Consider the following 19,506-nt stretch of genomic DNA (forward strand, 5'->3'; position numbering starts at 1 on the left):
TGTCGACAGTTTTTATCGGCTAATCCCCTGTAGACCCCACTTCTAGACAGTGATTGGAAAACAATAAAAAATAGAATAAAATAATGTAAACTTGCACACCTTCGGAGACGGTATGGACGCAAAATCATCGCCGCCCCCAATTTCAAAGGGAAGACCCTCTTTAAAATAAAGAAAATCAAATACTGTTTTATTTGCAATTGGAGGAAAACGTACGAACAGAGAGAATTTCTGCGATTCCCAATAGAATTTACAAACGGTTAATCTTCATATTTATGGCTGAATAACATTAACAAAGATCAAAATGGACACCAGTTAAATGAAATAATTAGCTGACTCCCTTTCTATCCCTTTTAATACATTTGTATTGAAATGCAGACATGCTTGTTTGTAAAAATAAAGCATGACCTAGAATATTTTGCGTATATATGATTTATAAAACGTAAATTTGAACTGGAACAAATTCAGCAAAAAAATTCAAAGATAATCAAATAACTCGAAAAACTATGCAGTATATAGAGATCAATTTCATTTCCTTTCATTTCGTGATATGTATTGACAGCGGGAACAAAGCGAATGCCTATAACGTAAAAACGTAAATCCAACGAAATGTGAAGATTAAAATTCAGTTTTTCTACGTTCTAGTGTTTATACCTTGGAAACTGGCTTGAAAACGTCTCTATGTATTAACCACGAACTCGACAAAATGACCGCGAACTCGTGGTTATTATTCAGTACCTGCAGGAGGAAGTAATTCAATCACGTGTCAACACTACGCCAGTATTAAAGGATTGTAATCAAGAGCCGTTCTATTGCGATCTTTCCTTGATTTCTTTCTGATGAAATCTAGATGGGCTGAGAGAATCGACTTAAAAGCTGACACAAAGAAAGCATTTAAGCGAGGGTCTTCGTTTTGTAGTTCCACCCGGTCTTATCTACAAAACGAAGACCCCATTGATTTCGCGTCAGTTGTTGTCTGAAGAAAAGCGTTGACCCGGTTTGACTCTCTGTGGTTTGATAGGCCTACGAAAAAACAAGTCTTCGTTTTTGGGTCTTAGGTCTTAGGTCTTCGTTTTGTAGACACCCTCTGTCACGCAGTGGAAACAAACAGGCCTCGGCTAAAAATCAGAGGAATGAAGCCCTTCCCAGCGTCCTTTCCGTTACTCGATTTGACAACATGGCTCCTCTTTCGAAAGACACGCGAGTAGTTCCAGTTATTCTGACTTCGCATTTCACGAAAATGTGGCCATTATTTCAGGTAAGTAACCTTGATATCACACCTTCGTCTATTCATTGTTCATCGGCAGAGTGCTAGGTGCAAGTCAAGTACGCAATATCTCTATTTTATGACATTTGAAAATCTGCGTTACAAGCCTTCTGCAAAGACGGCTTAGACAAGCTAAATAAATTCATTCGTAGTTACAATTATGCTCGAGTAATTCCTATCTACGATAACTATCACAGTTCTAAAAACGTTGGTACAAAACTTTTCACCAAAGTGACACTAAGTGACCCACGATTTGCAATCTTATCGAAGTTTCCAAAATGAGACAAATCGAGAATTTCACAATTCACCTGTTGTCACATGCTTTAACACAATGGCAATCATGCGAGATATCAAAAGGAAAGGACTTCTCCTTTGCGTCACTTTTTATCAAAACAATTAAACAAAACATTCTCTAGGCTGCATACAACTCAAAATGAGTGACGAACTATTTCCTTTATTCTATTTCCACTGCTAAAATACCTTGTTTCTATAGTCATGGCATTTCATAACATCTAAACCATAAACAATTTACAACACTCATACCACGTATTATCTCTTTCCTAGTTTTTTTCATCTGAGGGTTTCACTTCAGTTATGTACTTAGTACTGTGATTTCCTCTCTCTAGACTGTAGAAAAATTTACAATTGCGTTCACCCTGTTAGCAGTAGCAAACTTTGCTTCACAAAATAGCCTCCTTAGTTTTGAGCGACAATAACTGATTCTATTGAAAATTTACATCGTCAAATGTACACGCATTTTCTCCTTATAGATCGACATAGATTTTTCATTGAACATTACACAGTTCCTGTTGCAACATTTCTCCGAGACTACAAATAAAGTTTCCCCAATAAAGATTATTATCATTAATTATTATTAATAGCTTACACCACTTCTCACTTTTCTCTCAGGCTTCTAGTGTCATAATTCCGCCTCTTGCGTTCCTTGTACACTCAATACCTCTAACCTCCACAGACAGATTCAACTCGATAACTGTTCCTTTGCTATGTCTTAAACCACAACAGAAAAACATTTTGCCTCCCAACTCCGTCTACCAGACTTTTCCAACTTCACAGGAGCAACAAGTTTCTTGCAAAATATAACTTGAAATCTATTCATATGAAGCTATCTAAAAACTTGTCTTCCTTTTTGCACATTTTTGAGACACCTTGTGTTTATTGTGAACAAACAAAAAGAGTGTAACCTAATGACAATAAGACAAATTCTCTTACCTCAGTAAACTTTTTAGCATGAAATCAGACAGCATAACGATACAAGATGTTGTGAGCAACTCAAACAAGCTGAAAGCATTCAACAAAAACAAAACCATGCACTTATCAACACACACTCACAATATAAAATTACACATAACATAGCCTCATTGTCGAAAAACAAATCATTTCTTGGTGAGCACATTCTAAATTTGGCCGCTGAATTTGCCATTTAAAAAGATACAATTTACATGCCTCACTTAAACAAGCGCTGCAACTCAGTCGAGAGAAAAATTGAAGTCTAACAAACACAAAACCAGACAACGGGCATGCAACATTTGAATGTTTCTTTTACAATTATTTAATGGCTTCCTTTGAAGAGCTGACCGTCAATGCATAACTTCTCGTACTCCAGTTTCACTGTGCATCCATGTTTCCTAGCAGCTCTTACATGAGGTAAGAGCAATTTCCTGATGTCAACAATTTCTTTTGGGAAGTCCTTTTGAACTCCAATTTTGTTTCATCAAGGTTCAAAGCCTTGAAACAATATGGTGATCAGACTCACAGTCTACAGAAGCAAATTCTGATGCCCTTTAGCTGCGCTGAAACGAGTTGCACTCATAAAAGTTCGACAAATAAGACCCTGAACTAAACTTCTTTCTCAAAAGAAGAAAAATTATGGCAAAAAAATATAAAAGCTCAGAGTTCAAAACACGAAAAATACAAGTGCAAATCAAGCGACCAAGTGTGTAGTGCAAATTTTACGAGAGGACACAATTATCGAAAAGATAATACAGTAAACACCTGCATATAAGAACACATGGATTAAGAACATCAGGCTGAAATTTGGCAAATAAAGCACCACTTTTATAAGAACAATATCAGCCTGGAAAAAAAATAATGTTCTTACAAAATGGGAAGGGTGTCAAAATTACACAAATTACCATAAACACACCTGCTGACCAATGGTATTAGCTAAGTTTTGGGCACCTTTGTTCTCTTCAGAATATCTAATATCATGAATTACATTTTTTGCCTTTACAATACTATAAACTACTGTATTGATAGAGAAAAACATAAGATTATTTGAACATTAGGTTTTTAATTATTGTTCCATCAATTTATGTAATTGTCCAAAAACATGATTAAAATTTCTAGCAACATTTTTTATGCTGTACAGCACTGAATTAAAAAAAATTTAAGAACATTTAAGAACATCCTGAGGCCGATTTTTCACTAAGCATCCGATAAATAAGAACACAATCAGTCTGACCTCTGAAATTGTGTGTTCTTATATGCGGGTGTTTACTGTATACCCTCAATTTTTCCAACAAGGGATTCAAAAAGTGGCAATATTGTGTACCCGGCAGACACTTCAAGTTTGCTGCGGGACAAATCATGTCCAACCAGGGAAGACAATAACTAATCCGCCTCAACAGTGAGTGTCGATAGCATGAAAATTACCACCACCACAGTTTCATTTAACAACAAGACTTTCCCACTGAAAAGCAAATCAGATAATGACAACGTGTTCGTGCAGCAGGGCTTTGATGCGAAAGAAAACCAAGAATGCAAATGCAGGCATGACATTAACAGAGTGTCAAAAAAGATAAAGTCACTTGACGAACAACGAAAGATTCAAGATTTGAGGCAAATAGGTTCATACTTTTCGACTCTCATATCAAGTTTTCCACCGGCTTGCCTGATTAGAAAACATTTCTTGTCTCACACATTTTTCTGACATTCAACTTCATTACTATAATAGTTACTCCAGTGTTATAAACATCCATCATATGTTCTGTCCAGAGGAAGACTTTGTAATCTTGTTGAGATTGAGGAATCATTCTTAACAGTAATAACAATGATTATTACACAAAAATGTTTTGTGCTTAGGTGACTATATTATTTCCAATGCATGAAATTCTACCTTGCAGTGTATAAGAAGAGCATATATATTTTTTTTATCAAGGGTTCCAGATAATTTTTCAATCCAGGTTGTCATAAAAGGAATTCTCACAGGTCAATTCTGCAAGGGAACTTGATTTGACAGTCCTTGAAGCTTCTGTGCCAATATATTAACAAGAGATAGACTGTCTATTCTACTATTGCTCACGATTGCATTGCAGCATACTTTAAAAGCATTGATGAAATTTTCCTTCTTTCAGATTAAAAACACTTTGAGTTCTCACTCTCTCGAACACAGGAATCGAGAATACAAACATTGGCTTATGCATATTCTTCCTGGAACTGTATTTGGGCAACACGAGCCCCAGTCACTACAGATAGTGGTTTCAAATTACCTTCATCATGGATATTAATTTGCAACAGAAAGGCTAACTTGTTTCACAATTTTAATTCTGACAAGTGTCTCTTGCATGTTTCTCCCAGAAATTTTCTGTCTGGGCAAGCTACATAAAATTGGTCACTTTCCAGAAAGTAACGTCTACATTTTTCCACAACAGCAGAACTGTCACTTGCACAGCACTTTGCAGCTTCAACTTCAAATATAATACCTCTGTGAAAGTTCCTAAAATATTTAGCGGCTTCTGCTTTCTTATTTCACATGCAGTACCGAGTTTCTTGAAACTCCCTCTTCCTTTGCAGACCAGTTACAGCGGGTGCCTTTGATGATGTTATCTTTCCAATTCTCTCACTGAACCACTCAGAACTTCTTTATTTTGACACAATTGCATCGAGTCACGAATGGAAACACAACTCTTATCTACAGAAAAACTTTGTTTGTCTTGGACAGATTTAAGTTTTAATATTTCAGATACGACTTTGATGAAGCTAAGTAATCACATAGCTTGGTTACTCGTTCATTATCAAATGACGTCTCTCCGTTCGGTCTTCAATTGTAACCACAGCTCACATCCACTGGCGAGTTACGTTTTCTCCCTCCCCTTTTGTCTCGCTGCAGAAGATGCTTTTCAAACACAATTTCTTGAAGTGAAATTCTTTTCATGAGCTCTTTCTCTCGATCTTGCGATGCTCTTATAAACCACCTGTGTGCAGCTGATTGCCTTGGTAAGCTCAAAACCACATGACATAGCGGCTTCCACCAGTTTGAACGCAAAAGCAGCAACATGCTTGCAAAATCCTCGTTTCCCAGCAGCCTACCAGTGGTCTATTGCAGCCAGCCTTTTTCAAGATGTCTTATCGAAAATGATTGAACACGCATAAAGCCCCTCACCAGATCAAACACTTTTACCTTGTTTCGTAGCGGGCCGTGTGTAGCCTTCAATAACAAACATATGTTGTTGTGGTTGAGCAAAAGGTTCACTCGCATGGTTTTCCTAAACGTTTCAACCTTTTTTGTCTTCAAGAAAGCCTAAACTTCCTTTACATACTTTTCATCGGGAGTAAGCTCGAAATACTTCTCCAAAACCGAGTGGGAGATCGTCTCAATGCCTGCCAGCGAAGACGTCCAGCCGTTCTAAAGAATATCATAACCGAGTGTTTCTCTCCTCTTTTCCTCGCACAATTGCCAGTCTGGGTTATTAAGAAATTTATCATCCAAGGCCATTTTCAATATATAACTGGAATCTAGTAAGGCACAAAAAACCAACTTTGAGACAATGTATCTAATTAACAAACAATTAAAAGATCGACTCAGACATCTCGAAACAGCACTCGCGCGATCTACGACTTACTTGCGTCAAAACTCTTTAAAATTGAGTTGACTTAAATTTTGACATTCTAGACACTTTAACCATCTTATGGCTTCAGATTTGGTGAGCTTTCCGATTTCTTTTTTTAACTTGGCCTCTATAATTTCGTCTTCAGAGAGACGGACGTCTGACACAAAAGCCGCCATCTTGTCTGTTTACGTTTGTTAATTTCTTACATGAACCTACAATGCACTGCGTGATGCCATCTTTTTGCTTGCCGAGCGGATTGGCGCTTCGTTACTATTCAAAGACTGCAAAGAAACAATTTCCTAACCTCAATGTAAGCTTAATTTTCCATTGTTTTGTCACCTGTATGCACTGTTTGTGCCCAAGTTCCTGTGTTGTTTTTTATTAAGTTGAATCGGACTGAATGAGCTAACAACTGACCCTGAACTTAATTCACAGATCGTAGTCGATTCAGTGTCGGATATCAAGAAAACCAAGTTTCATCTTTTTTCACGGCTGTAGTTGAAAGGTAAGACTTCTGTTTGCACTTATTTTGCTTGCTATCATTTTGACGCCAAAAAATTTATGACTTCCTCTTGACGAGAGCAACCTGTTTTCGTGTGAACATAAAGCCGATGCACAACATTACACTTTTGTGACCTTTCCCAGTGTGCACAAAAATTCTGTAGCCAGGGCATCAAAACAATTGCCTGCAGCGAACAGCACAAGAGCAACATTCCTTCCATGACACAACAGCTTTTTACAAACTACTAATTTATAAGAAATTCAAGACTATGGATTGTCATTGTCACAAAATCACTTGCACGTAAGAAACTTAAGGTAATTCCATCAAAGTATAACTCACAGAAGATTCACTTTCAAACTTTACCTGTCGGTTGCTTATTTCAAGAGAACTTATAGTTTCAAACAAAAAAGTTGGGTCTTGGTGTTCGCTAACGAGGACATTCAATGAATCCCACAATTCCTTAAATTATCTGCTCTCAGAAACATTTATATTTGAACCATTCACTTTGCGCTTTGTGAGAGCAGAACAAAAAGTAGAAATTTAAGTGAGAAAAACATCAATGGATGTACTGCATCAATGTTGAGGAACAATTTCATGTTCCTTTCATGATAAAGATGCCCATATTTAGCCCAAAGGCATTCAATATCTTTCAGGCACACAGTGTTCCAGAGAGCACATATTAACTTTTCCGAAAACCTTAGCCATGCTCTCATTTTCAGTGATAGTATTTTACTCTGCAATAGAAAATAATCTACATCTTCATTGCATAGAAAGAACGTCATCACTGCATTTTAACTGAATAAAAAATCATTCGCTAAACAGTACTTGTTTCCAACAAAAAACGATGATTTGTCTATCGTAAGCCACGTGGTTTAGCAAAAGCCACCATTTTTTGTTATTTTAGCATAAAATAAAGGTTAAAGTTGGCAAGCAACCTTACTTTAGATGAGCCCACAATCATCTCTGTGGTCTTTGACAGCATATGCCTTTCCACATTTGGAAAGCGCTATTTAAGGGTAGCACGCCATGCAATTAATCAGTTTCTCCCTTCTGGGAGTCCTGCAAGTTGTTACTTGGCTTCAAGTTTATATATGCACGCACTCATGAGAGTGCAAAATGACACAAAAAAATCATGGGTAGTAGGGATGTGCAATGCAATTCTGAAGAATCGCCTTAACCTTATAGCAAAATAGAAGTTTATTTCTGAAATGCTCTCAGTGGATTTCTTGAGCAGATTGCTTGGCAATTTATGGGCAATTTTGGCCAGACAAAGTTTGTTTGATGCAAAAGTTATTTTTTATTTATTCTTTTTCACCACATAGAGAAAGAAACTATTATAGTAAATACAGCGGCAGTAGCCACAGCAAAAATGGAAAAATTTGTAACTGCTGGGTAAATAGGATCTTTTTGGAATAACCATGCCCGTGAGACAAACAAAGTTGAGGCAATTTGAGAATACAAATCCAATTTTTTTTAAAATCATTTCGTGTTTCAGACCAAAGATCAAAATACCCAAATACTCTCATGATGTTTCAAAAAATAACAATAGTTTTTTTTTTTTTTTTTTTTTTTTTAAATTGCTTATCTATGTATGTTGTGACTGCTGGGTATCTAGCTTCTTGAACAACCATGTGTGCGAGTCAAAAATTTCACGGTATTCAATTAGCATTTCTAAATGAGTATGACTACTCTCACAGGCTTTCAATTGTAATTTTTGGAGATATTATTCCATATGAGTTGACTAGGCAGTGAGAGCAAAATTAATGTTTCCCATTACGAATGGATCAGACCTTAATTTTTCTTGTGTTGTGGTAGGGATGCATCGCTTTCAAACAATACCACAAGAATGAATGTAGCAATGTTATTTGCCTTTGGTGTTGCACAAAGTGCTTACATGGTTTCAACAAGTAGACTAATCGAAGTGCTGTGTATAAATATAGTTAACATATTGTATGCTGCTTAGCTATTCAGGGACGTTTTAAGGCTATTGGGGTAACACATGTTATAAGCCTTACGATTATCTCTTTTTTTTGATCAGTACTTTGCTATTTAAATTTATCAGTGCTTCTGAATTTGTCTCTGGCAATTTCTCTTTCCTGGGGTATTTCTTGAAATATCTTTGGATTAAAATTGGCCTTCAACTGGAATGCATCAACATCTACATGAGTTAAGTCGGTTAAAAAAGTCTTTAGACATGACATCCAGTAGTTGATTTTACCAGGAAACATTTTTGTGCATGCTGTATGCATGGATACCAGCATCCTCTATGCCATCACCTGTATAACGTAACACTAAAAACTTCAGGAGCCAATAGGATCAGTAGAATTGCAGTCAATTTATAATCAATTACCTTTCAATCAAGTTTGAGTGTTTCTTGGTAGACTGTTCTGGTTTCTGGATCGTTCACTCCAGGGTGCAGCCATGCAATGAAGTTGACATGTTGTACATTTTATACTTAAAAGATAACGCTGCATTAGCTTAAACGCAGTTGATGCTTATTCCAGCAGTATTCATTCACTCAATTTTCTAACTAATTATTACAGATAATGTCTCTGGCAATTTCTCTTTCCTGGGGTCTTTCTTGCAATATCCAACACCGATGTACTCTGAAAACCATATGTGGCATAGGTTCCCCATTAAAATGTCTTCATTATTATTGTTATCTTGTCTGTCACTCATCGGTTTGAGATATTACAATTGAACAGTAATGTCCAGATTTTGTTCTGGTGTTGATATCATGTGCCCACTCACAGACTGCTACATCCATGCACCAATTAGCTTCATCATCTAATTTCACACAAACTCAACACACTTGCAACCATGACTTCCATTAAAACTGATAAGACAACAATATATCTATTGTTTTCCTTTCATTCCCAAAATGGCTTGGTCTTATTTTCATTTTCACATTTTTTTGTCTAATCATGTTATCAATTATCTGTTCAGTTACAGGAAATGCAACCTTTAGCATGAACCAAACATTGCTTACAATGTTTGGGTTCACTCAACCCCAAACAGCACTAACCATCATTTGAAGATGTCCAAAACAACACAAAGGGGTTCACATCAAGAACTGTGGTACTTCCCAGACCCTGTCTTTTGCAAGAAGCAAGACACATGCCGAACTGTTGCTGAAAAGTCCACAGTGAGGACATTCCAAAATGAACTTGGTAAAATGTTTTATGTACGTAATAGATGTGCAACAGCAGCAAATAAATGCAGACATGATGATAGATGCAAATGCAGCCATAACACTACTGGAAAAAAGAGCTCAAAAAATTTTAAGGCTTGAACGGGATTCCAACACACATCCTTTGCGATACGGGTACAATGCTTTCCCAACTGAGCTATCAACGTTGTGTGTGGGTTGGCCCTTTATGTTCAGTAGACTTAATACTTGGGCTCAAGTATGTCAATTCCATAGTCAGGTCTCAACTTTCAGGAAAAAACCTTGGGGTGAGCTGGCCCCTAAGTTTTCAGAGTTAGTTGCCAGCAAAAGTATATCATTCAGTGAAAAGCATGGAAAGTTAGTCGCCAGGGAAAAAAATGTGGTCACATCGGCAACCACACCAGTCGCAATGTCGAGCTCTCATAGCAATAGATGTCCAACAGTAGCAATGACTCTTTCCCAAACTTTCATCACAAATCACAGCATTTACATGAAAAGTGAAACCTTATGCATTCTCATTCCCATTTTCCTCGCACTACGCTACAAATGCTTGGGACCATTAACCCCCATTTGGCGACCAAATACAACGACGAAGAGGACAATGAACGGCTTGCATTTTTAGACCCAGGCTTTCCCATGGAAGCCTGAGTAATTAACCAATCAGGAATGTGTATTTTCTTGCAAGTCAATTTGGAAGCAATCATAGCTCAAGAGATGAAGAGGATTTCTTTGCATGTTTTCTTGCCTGTTTTCTTTTAAGGTAGGGTGGAAACATTTGCAATTATTCAAGTTTATTCAACTTACTGTTGTTTACCACCCTGTTAAGTGCCATGGTATACTTAGCTTTGTTTATGTAAACTGGAATGCTCCTGGAAAGCTGGTATTTTTTTTCTCAACTTTTTTTTTTAATTCAAAAATTTGGTAAAAATTTTATTAATTAAATGCGTATGTTCTTTTTTCCCAAAGGCTGGAAATTGTATTTGTCACTGTTTACATCTCAAAATTTTCCAGGTTGGCATGCCTTTTAACCATGTCCTGTATTTGCTGCCCATTTATTTTACCTCCCTCTCTTTAAAATGTTAGATTGGCCACAGCAGCCTTGTGGATACTGCAGCTCTTCACAGGAAAATCAAAAACATGTGAAACAAGTAAGTCAATTGTGAAAATTATTATCAACACACTGCATATTTTCAATAACAGTTTAAAACGTGTATTAAGAGCACAGTTATATAATTAATGGAGCATGACATTCTAGGTCCCCACTGGGCTGTCACTGTTATATTATATGTGCATTAGTTAAATGTGATGAAACTGATAGTTGTCTTTCTTGTCTCGAAAGAACATTACTTAGGCTTTCATTAATACATGTTGCAACACTGTTTAGTGAACAATATTATTATATACCACATTTTGTACAGGTAATCTTTTAAGTATCTCCATTCATGTCTTGTTCAAAGCTATCAAAGCTGCACAATATATGACTCTATACTTGCTATGCAACATAATTCACAGTTGGCGTACACCCAGACAGCTCTCTGGCTATAAAGAATTCAAGCTTTAATTTTAGCATCATTTGTTAGCTTTGTCACTATTGTAAGTAGTTGTGGGTTTCTGGTGGTGTCTTTCAAATCGTGGTTTCCTGGCAGTGTTGACCAGTAGTGCTGGGGATATAGGTGGTAGGCTTGAGCAAGTGACAACTGTCCACACTCTGGTACAATGCTGACCAGAGGTTTCGGCTCATAGTGTAGTTTAGAGTTAGACTTTGCCTTTTTGCTGACTTGTCTGACGCAGCATCCGTTTTACTGCTAGGGAGATAAATTGGCCTTTGGTCACGCAATGGAAGTTATCTGTCATGCTGATCATGGAGTGGTGGTCCCCCCTCCCCCTCCCCCCCTTATGCCATTTATTGTTCTGTTTTGTTGTTTTTTTTTGCATTCGCCTATTACAAGCGTTTGAACATAACTTTCTTGGAACTGCAACATTAACAACACTTACATGTCTAAAGCTTAATGACACCTTGAAAATAAAAATTTCCTACTACCTAATCTGGCTATCTTGAAACATTACTAATTTTTTGAAACAAATCTTTCAGGCTGTAATTTTCCATTTAAGGCAGCAATTTTTGTTGTACAAGGTTTGTCCTCAATAAGCAATGTTTCCATTTTTTCATCACAAAAGAAACACACTATTCCCTACAGCAAAAGCCATCAATCAGTTAATTGTAACTTTCCTTATATACTTATCTAATACGGCACAGTAAGGAAGTAATTAAAAGTAGGATATACGTCCAACTTTCAACATGTCTTAAAAATCTGAATAATTATTATAGAACAATTTCAATTGAACAATAATGTCCAGGTTTTTGTTCTGGTGTTGATATCATGTGCCCACTCACAGACTACTACACCCGTGCACCAATTAGCTTCGTCATCTCATTTCACACAAAACATGACTTTCATTAAAACTGATAAGACAACAATATATCTATTGTTTTTCCTTTCATTCCCAAAATGGCTTGATCTTATTTTCATTTTCACAATTTTTTGTCTAACCATATTATCAATTATCTGTTCAGTTACAGGAAATGCCAACTTTAGGATGAACCAAACATCGCTTCCAAATAGCACTAACCATCATTGAAGATGTCCAAACAAAACACAAAGGGGTTCACGTCAAGAATTTTGTGGTACTTCCAAGAACCTGTCTTTTGCAAGATGTGAGACACGTGCCTAACTGTTGCTGAAAAGTCCACAGTGAGAACATTCCAAAATGAACGTGTAAAATGTTTCATACTATGTAATAGATGTCCAACAGTGGCCATTAAATGTAGACATGATGATAGATGCAAATGCAGCCATATCACTACTGGAAGAAAGAGCTGAAAAAATTTTCAGGCTTTGAACAGGATTTGAACCCACGACCTTTGCAATACAGGTGCAATGCTCTCCCAACTGAGCTATCAAAGCCACATGAGAGCGGTCATGTGTGGGTTGCCGTTTTATGTTCAGTGGAAGTAATACTCAGCTCAAGTATGTAACTTCCATAGAAATAGATGTCCAACAGTAGCAACTAAATGTAGAGATGATAATAGATGTGAATGTAGCCATAACACTACTGGAAAAAAGACCTGAAAAAATTGTCAGGCTTTCAATGGGATTTAAACCCACGACGGTTGCAATACCGGTGCAATGCTCTCCCAACACAGCTTTCAAAACCACATGAGAGTGGTCATGTGTGGGTTAGCCCTTTATGTTTACTGGACGTAAAACTCGGCTCAAGTATGTAAATTCCATAGTAATAGATGTCCAACAGTAGCAATTAAATCTAGACATGATGATAGATACAAATTCAGCCATAACACTCCCGGAAAAAAGACCTGAAAACATTTGTCGTAGGTTTGAAGCCTGTTCAAAGCCTGAACATTTTTTACACTGTGATGATACGTATCGTTGTTGATAAGAGTACAGACCATGGTGAACCACATTCAATTTGTTAAATTCAAGGTCAATAGCCTCCTTGTAACTTATATTGCATCATTTACCTAGGCATAGTTCAATGTTACTCTGCAATTGTTGTTCTCAACAGAGATCATAGTATGCACAATTGATTTCCTGGTGGATATTAAAAACTGGTGTTATAACCAGGAGCTGTGGAATTGGAATGAAAGGAGACAGTCCATCTTTATGTGCTGTCTCTACAATGTTGTAGCTTTGAGTATGCTTGTTGAATTTTCTGTTATTTCTAAATATCAATTATTTTCTTTTATGTTTTGGAAAACTTTTCTCCAAAATGTTCTAATTTTAGCGTATGATTGTTTAATTCTGCATTTCTTGTCTGCCAGTTTTAGGCTGTAATATAACGTCAATAATATATTTTGATTAAAGATTGCTTTTTGTGGTTTTGTTTCTGTAATTAATGTACAGCTATTTGTTTGCGGTCATCTGTTTTGTCTATTGCATGTCTCATGTTATGTGCCTATCTCATTTTGATACAATGACTGGTTCAAAATAATCACTTCTGTGGTTGTCCATAATTACTGACTGATTATTAATGTTTTCCGAAAGGACAGCCCAATTTGTCAAGACATTTAAGACCCAAGATAAACTTTAAATAATAGTAAACTCAGGTTTTTTTTTCAAATACTGTGAAAGTCTTAAAACTTTTTCTCATTGTTATGGTAACTATTCGGTCCAGAGTCTATCAACTTAGCATTAAACAGGGACAATGCCATGTGAAACAAGTCCACAGTCAGTATAGAAACTTTGGATTACAGTATTGTTTTAGTTTTCTTTGAAAAATGTTATTCTTAGGCTAAACTAGACCCAAAAATCAATTTTCAGCCCTGTAATACAGATAAAGTGGTGGGGTAGCATGTTTCAATAGCTGTCTTTTTTTAAATATTTGTCTCATACTAAGAATGAACTGTAGTGTAAATGGGCCTTGAGTATGAGCATAATAATCACTGTTTTACTGCTTCAAAATTTCTCAGTGAAATTATTGTTTGATGCCCTATTCTCTCCAAGGACAGACCAGGATATTCATTTTAAAGAGAAGTGACCATTTTAAAACTTTGGTGTGGTATGGCTGCCTAGTGTCAACTTTTAATATTTAAGAAATAGAAGACATGTACCGTGTTCTATCGAGTTATAGAAACACAAGTGGAAGTTTGGGAGAACAAGAAATGCTGTGGGAACATAAACCACAGGCTGCTAATTCTGTGTTTCCATCGAGGTATAGAAATACGATTTTTAACCAATCAGCGCACTTGTTTTCTTAGTACTGTTTTCTGAAACATTATGACATACTTTTAGTTATTGAAAGATGTATAATTAAGTGCATGTAGTGTGTTACTCTAGTGAGCAATCATTCCTTGTGACTAACCATTATGCCCTCATCATTTAGGTAAATGTCTTCTGCACATAATATATCAAGGACCACCCTTTTGGGATATGCATATCCTAGTTGGAGTGCTTTTTAGGTTTGGTCATCAAATTGAGCAATATCTTTCTCACATTTGTGAACTAACTAGCTATTATAGTGGAATTTTGTAACTATGCAAAAACAATATTAATTGTCTCGGAAAAATTAAAATGATTTGTAACCATTGGATGTAAGGCCTGTGTGTTCAAAAATATAAGAACCTGTTCAGCCTGACCGCCAAAATTCTAGGTTCTTATATACAGGTTTTTACTGTATTCCAAATTACACAAGAGCCATTTTCACCCCATTGACCAGAAATGAAAGAGTGCACAATTACTGCACTATAATCACAGGCAATGATACATATATTACATATGCTGACGCAGTGCACAAAAAGTCAAATATATTCTGATTAAATAAACTCTGTCTCTTCAGTTCACTGTAAAATAATAAAGTAGAATTTTCAAGCCACAAGCAAAAATGTAAACAGTAACATGCAATTTCTACCAGACCGTGCCTTTGTGACAAAATCGCCTCCAGCTGTGGAGAGTAGCACATAAGATAAGCTACTTTTATTTAAGTTATTTTCTACACGTAGCATAAGTCCAATTTTCGAAGCATTCTCATACATGGTCTTATATACGGCTAAAATTGTAACGCAATCGCTAACAGTCTATTGTCACGTATTATAAATCGTATTCAACGTGTGGGCCACCTGTGATAAGCTCTGTTACCTGGGTTCCTACTTACTTTTCTCATTCCTTTTTTCCCAGCCTTCCTTTATTCACCAATTATGTGTTCATGTCATTTCACCATGTCCATCCATGTTTATTTACACCCGGTATTTACGGTAATCCATAACTGGGCGCATAAATTATGCGTAACGCAACGTTTCAATTCAGTTCTCTTAAATTTTCCTGCCCGTTTCTCGTCTAAAAATTTTTGTCACCGTTTGAATCATTCGAACATTAATACGTATAGATCAGTTTTTGGATTTTCAATAACTTCTTTTTCGGCGGTGGCATACAGTCAAACCTTCAGGAACTGTGCTATTTATAAAATTAGGCTCTCTAAAGAAAGACGTTCGTGCGAAAACCTATTCAATTCTGCGGACATATATTCTGTACTCTTGACAGCAATGCAAAGAGCAAATGGGAAACAACGCTAATAAAAATTTTAATTAATCACTCGGTGAAGAAATTGATTTACCATCATCATTCCTCATCGTGCCCGGCTGATTCACCATCACCTTGAATGGCCGTCGTACCCTTCGAGGACTAGGCGCGATTTCTTCCCGCCCGTTTCCCGCAAATTCCTCCACCTGGGACGCTTTTCCCAGGATCCTTTAAATGTGTTGTACCTAAATCATGGCAGCCATCTTTAATAGCGCAAAGTTTTCCTGCCACAGATAACTAATTCAACCTGTTTTTGCCATTGCACTGGTTTTTGATTGGATTGCACGCTCAAGCCAGGGTAAGTTATTTTAATCAGGAGCTTGGCTTAATCTAAATATTACTGTTCTACTATGTAGAAACCATCTTGCAAAATTAGCTTATGGCAATGCATTTGTATTGCCCACCACAGCTATATTGTACCTACACATGAATGCCACTGACATCATCATCATGTGCTTTTCCTCACAAAAATTTAACTTCCCTGACCAAATAAATACATAGGTAAAAAATGTCAGATAGTAGGCGCCTCTTAGCTTTACCTCACAGCCGTCCTTCTACCCATTCATTAAGGCTATCAGTCCGACTTCAGTTTTCAACAAACTTGAGATCAGAGAGACCCAACGTGTTGTTGTTCGTTTTATTTTTTTCACCAGCCTTAACTGGTATTTAATCAGTTGTGTTTAAGTTATCTCAGTTTCCATGACTCTTCTTCAAAATGCCACTTTTCCCCAAGTTATCAAAATAAAATCCTCTGCCCCCAAAGAACTATTTTCCTGACCGTTTCCTGACATGCAGCAACCCTTTTACATGGGCAAGGGGTAAAAAGCAAAGCGATTGAATGATTCACCATCCCAAATTAGTGTTTCCCGTTACAAATGGATCAAACCTTAGTTTTTCTTGTGTTCTGGTAGGGATGCATCAATTTCAAACAATGCCACAAGAATGAATGTAGCAATGTTATTTGCCTTCGGTGTTGCACAAAGTGCTTACATGGTTTCAACAAATAGACTAATCAAAATGCTGTGTATAAAATTAATATAGTTAACATATCGTATGCTGCTTAGCTATTCAGGAACGTTTTAAGGCTGTTGGGGTAACACATGTTATAACCCTTAGGATTATCTTTTTTTTTTATCAGTACTTTGCTCTTTAAATTTATCAGTGTCTCTGAATTTGTCTCTTTCCTGGGGTCTTTCTTGTAATATCTTTTGATTAAAATTGGCCTTCAACTGGAATGCATCAACATCTACATGAGTTAAGTCGGTTAAAAAAAATCTTTAGATGTGACATCCAGTAGTTGATTTTACCGGGAAACATTTTTGTGCATGCCGTATGCATGGATACCAGCATCCTCTATGCCATCACTTGTATAATGTAACACTAGAAACTTCAGGAGCCAATAGGATCAGTAGAATTGCAGTAAATTTATAATCAATTACCTTTCAATGTAGTTTGAGTGTTTCTTGGTAGACTGTTCTGGTTTCTGGATCGTTCACTCCAGGGTGCAGCAATGCAATGAAGTTGACATGTTGTACAATTTTATACCTAAAAGATAATGTTGTATTAGCTTAAACGCAGTTGATGCTTATTCCGGCAGTATTCATCCAGTCAATTTTCTCAGTTATTATTATAGAACAATTTATATTGAACGATAATGTCCAGATTTTGTTCTGGTGTTGATATCATGTGCCCACTCACAGACTACTACACCCATACACCAATTAGCTTTGTCATCTCATTTCACACAAAACATGACTTTCATTAAAACTGATAAGACAACAATATATCTATTGTTTTCCTATCATTCCCAAAATGGCTTGGTCTTATTTTCATTTTCACAATTTTTTGTCTAATCATATTATCAATTATCTGTTCAGTTACAGGAAATGCAACCTTTAGCATGAACCAAACATTGCTTACAATGTTTGGGTTCACTCAACCCCAAACAGCGCTAACCATCATTTGAAGATGTCCAAAACAACACAAAGAGGTTCACATCAAGAACTGTGGTACTTCCCAGAACCTGTCTTTTGCAAGAAGCAAGACACATGCCTAACTGTTGCTGAAAAGTCCACAGTGGGGACATTCCAAAACTAACTTGGTAAAATGTTTTATATATGTAATAGATGTGTAACAGTAGCAATTAAATGCAGACATGATGATAGATGCAAATGCAGCCATAACACTACTGGAAAAAAGAGCTGAAAAAATTTTCAGGCTTGAACGGGATTCAAACACACGTCCTTTGCAATATGGGTGCAATGCTTTCCCAACTGAGCTATCAAAGTCTCATGAGAGCAGTTGTGTGTGGGTTGGCCCTTTATGTTCAGTGGACTTAATACTCGGGCTCAAGTATGTCAATTCCATAGTCAGGGCTCGAGTTTCAGGAAAAAACGTTGGGGTCAGCTGGCCCCTAAGTTTTCAGAGTTAGTTGCCAGCAAAAGTATATAATTCAGTGAAAAGCATGGAAAGTTAGTCACCAGTGAAAAAAATTTTGGTCACATTGGCAACTCCAGCAGTCGTAACGTGGAGCTCTGATAGTAATAGGTGTCCAACAATAGCAATTAAGTAGACATGATGATAGATGCAAATGCAGCCATAACAGTACTGGAAAAAGACCCGAGGAAATTTTTGAGCTTGGACAAACTATAACATCTCAATGTTTTGACATTTTGTCCACAATGAAAATAATATTTTTTTCAGAAATGCCAACAGACTAAATAATGGTTTGGTTTTGTAGTGGACGAATTTTCCCGGCCATACTACAAAAGTCTTGACTCACAGGCAAGGTTGTTCAAAATACTAGCTACCTTGTGGTCAAAAATTCATAGATAATCAATTTCCACAAAGATGATTATCATTATTATTTGAAACCTCCCAAGAGTATTTGAGTATTTTAATCTTTGGTCATAGGCACCATGCGATCATGTTATTGAATGATTTGAGTTTGCAAGTTTTCCGATGAACTTTGTGTGACTCACAGGGAGGGTTCTTCAAAAAAACTATATATACTCAGCAGTCAGAAATTCTTTCAGCTTTTCCACCGAAATGTTCACTCGAACCTGCTGAGAATGCTTGATCTCTCTGTAGAAATACCAATGGATTTCCGAACTGTAATTGACCACATGACGAAAGTCCGCTACAGGTTGCGTGACATTGTTGATACCAACACCTACTGAATTATGGCAGATCTATTATTCTACCGTATTCTGAGAATTAAATGAATTATTCCATGGAATTTCAGACTACCAGGTCTCCAGCTTTTTGTGCACACTTCCCGGCTGCCGGGTAAAAACAAATAAAAGAATCAGGATTCTTTTTAAGACAAAGAGTTACCCTTAGATAGTTAATATTCAAGTTGCTTGTTTGAGTATCATCTTTAACTAATTGCATGTTATTTGCCTCATCTTCCAAGTTCTGCTTACGACGATTCTTTGATTTTTCAACATCTGAGTTGTTCGTCTCAGCATCATGATTTGTTTTCTGTCTGTGTTTTTGTAGTTTGAACTCTTAAATGGCTCCTCTGTTATCTTGTGAGAATGAGTATGTACTTTGTTTATCTGGGAGACTGTCAAGCAATTTAAGTCCTGGGCCAACCCATTGCGAAAACAATTGACATCTTCATC

General features: G+C 36.7%; 1 protein-coding gene, 1 long non-coding RNA gene and 1 other non-coding gene across 4 annotated transcripts in view; 1 reads left to right on the forward strand and 2 right to left on the reverse strand.

Moving 5' to 3' along the window:
* Positions 1–2,830: 2,830 nt before the first annotated feature.
* LOC149113550 (uncharacterized) lies at positions 2,831–6,215 on the reverse strand. Its single transcript, XR_016206286.1, has 2 exons — positions 6,127–6,215; positions 2,831–6,019 (listed from the first exon to the last, which is right to left on the reverse strand). It is a non-coding gene; the product is annotated as an uncharacterized LOC149113550 (long non-coding RNA).
* The window catches only part of LOC110062369 (uncharacterized), a 35,890-nt gene continuing 22,535 nt past the window's right edge, over positions 6,152–19,506 (forward strand). The window contains exons 1-6 of one of the 2 annotated variants that reach the window (XR_016206284.1): positions 6,152–6,424; positions 6,550–6,619; positions 9,563–9,786; positions 10,869–10,933; positions 12,361–16,178; positions 17,758–17,981. The gene's annotated coding sequence lies outside the window, so the exon portion shown is untranslated. Of the gene's footprint in view, positions 6,425–6,549; positions 6,620–9,562; positions 9,787–10,868; positions 10,934–12,360; positions 16,179–17,757; positions 17,982–19,506 lie in introns of those variants that run through there. The other variant, XM_089286087.1, reaches the window with a different exon arrangement.
* On the reverse strand, positions 12,679–12,751 carry Trnat-ugu (transfer RNA threonine (anticodon UGU)). Its single transcript has one exon. It is a non-coding gene; the product is annotated as a tRNA-Thr (tRNA).

The sequence above is a fragment of the Orbicella faveolata genome, unplaced genomic scaffold, assembly GCF_042242905.1.
Source record: "Orbicella faveolata isolate gen_17 unplaced genomic scaffold, um_ofav_v1 contig_14, whole genome shotgun sequence".
NCBI lineage: Eukaryota > Metazoa > Cnidaria > Anthozoa > Scleractinia > Merulinidae > Orbicella > Orbicella faveolata.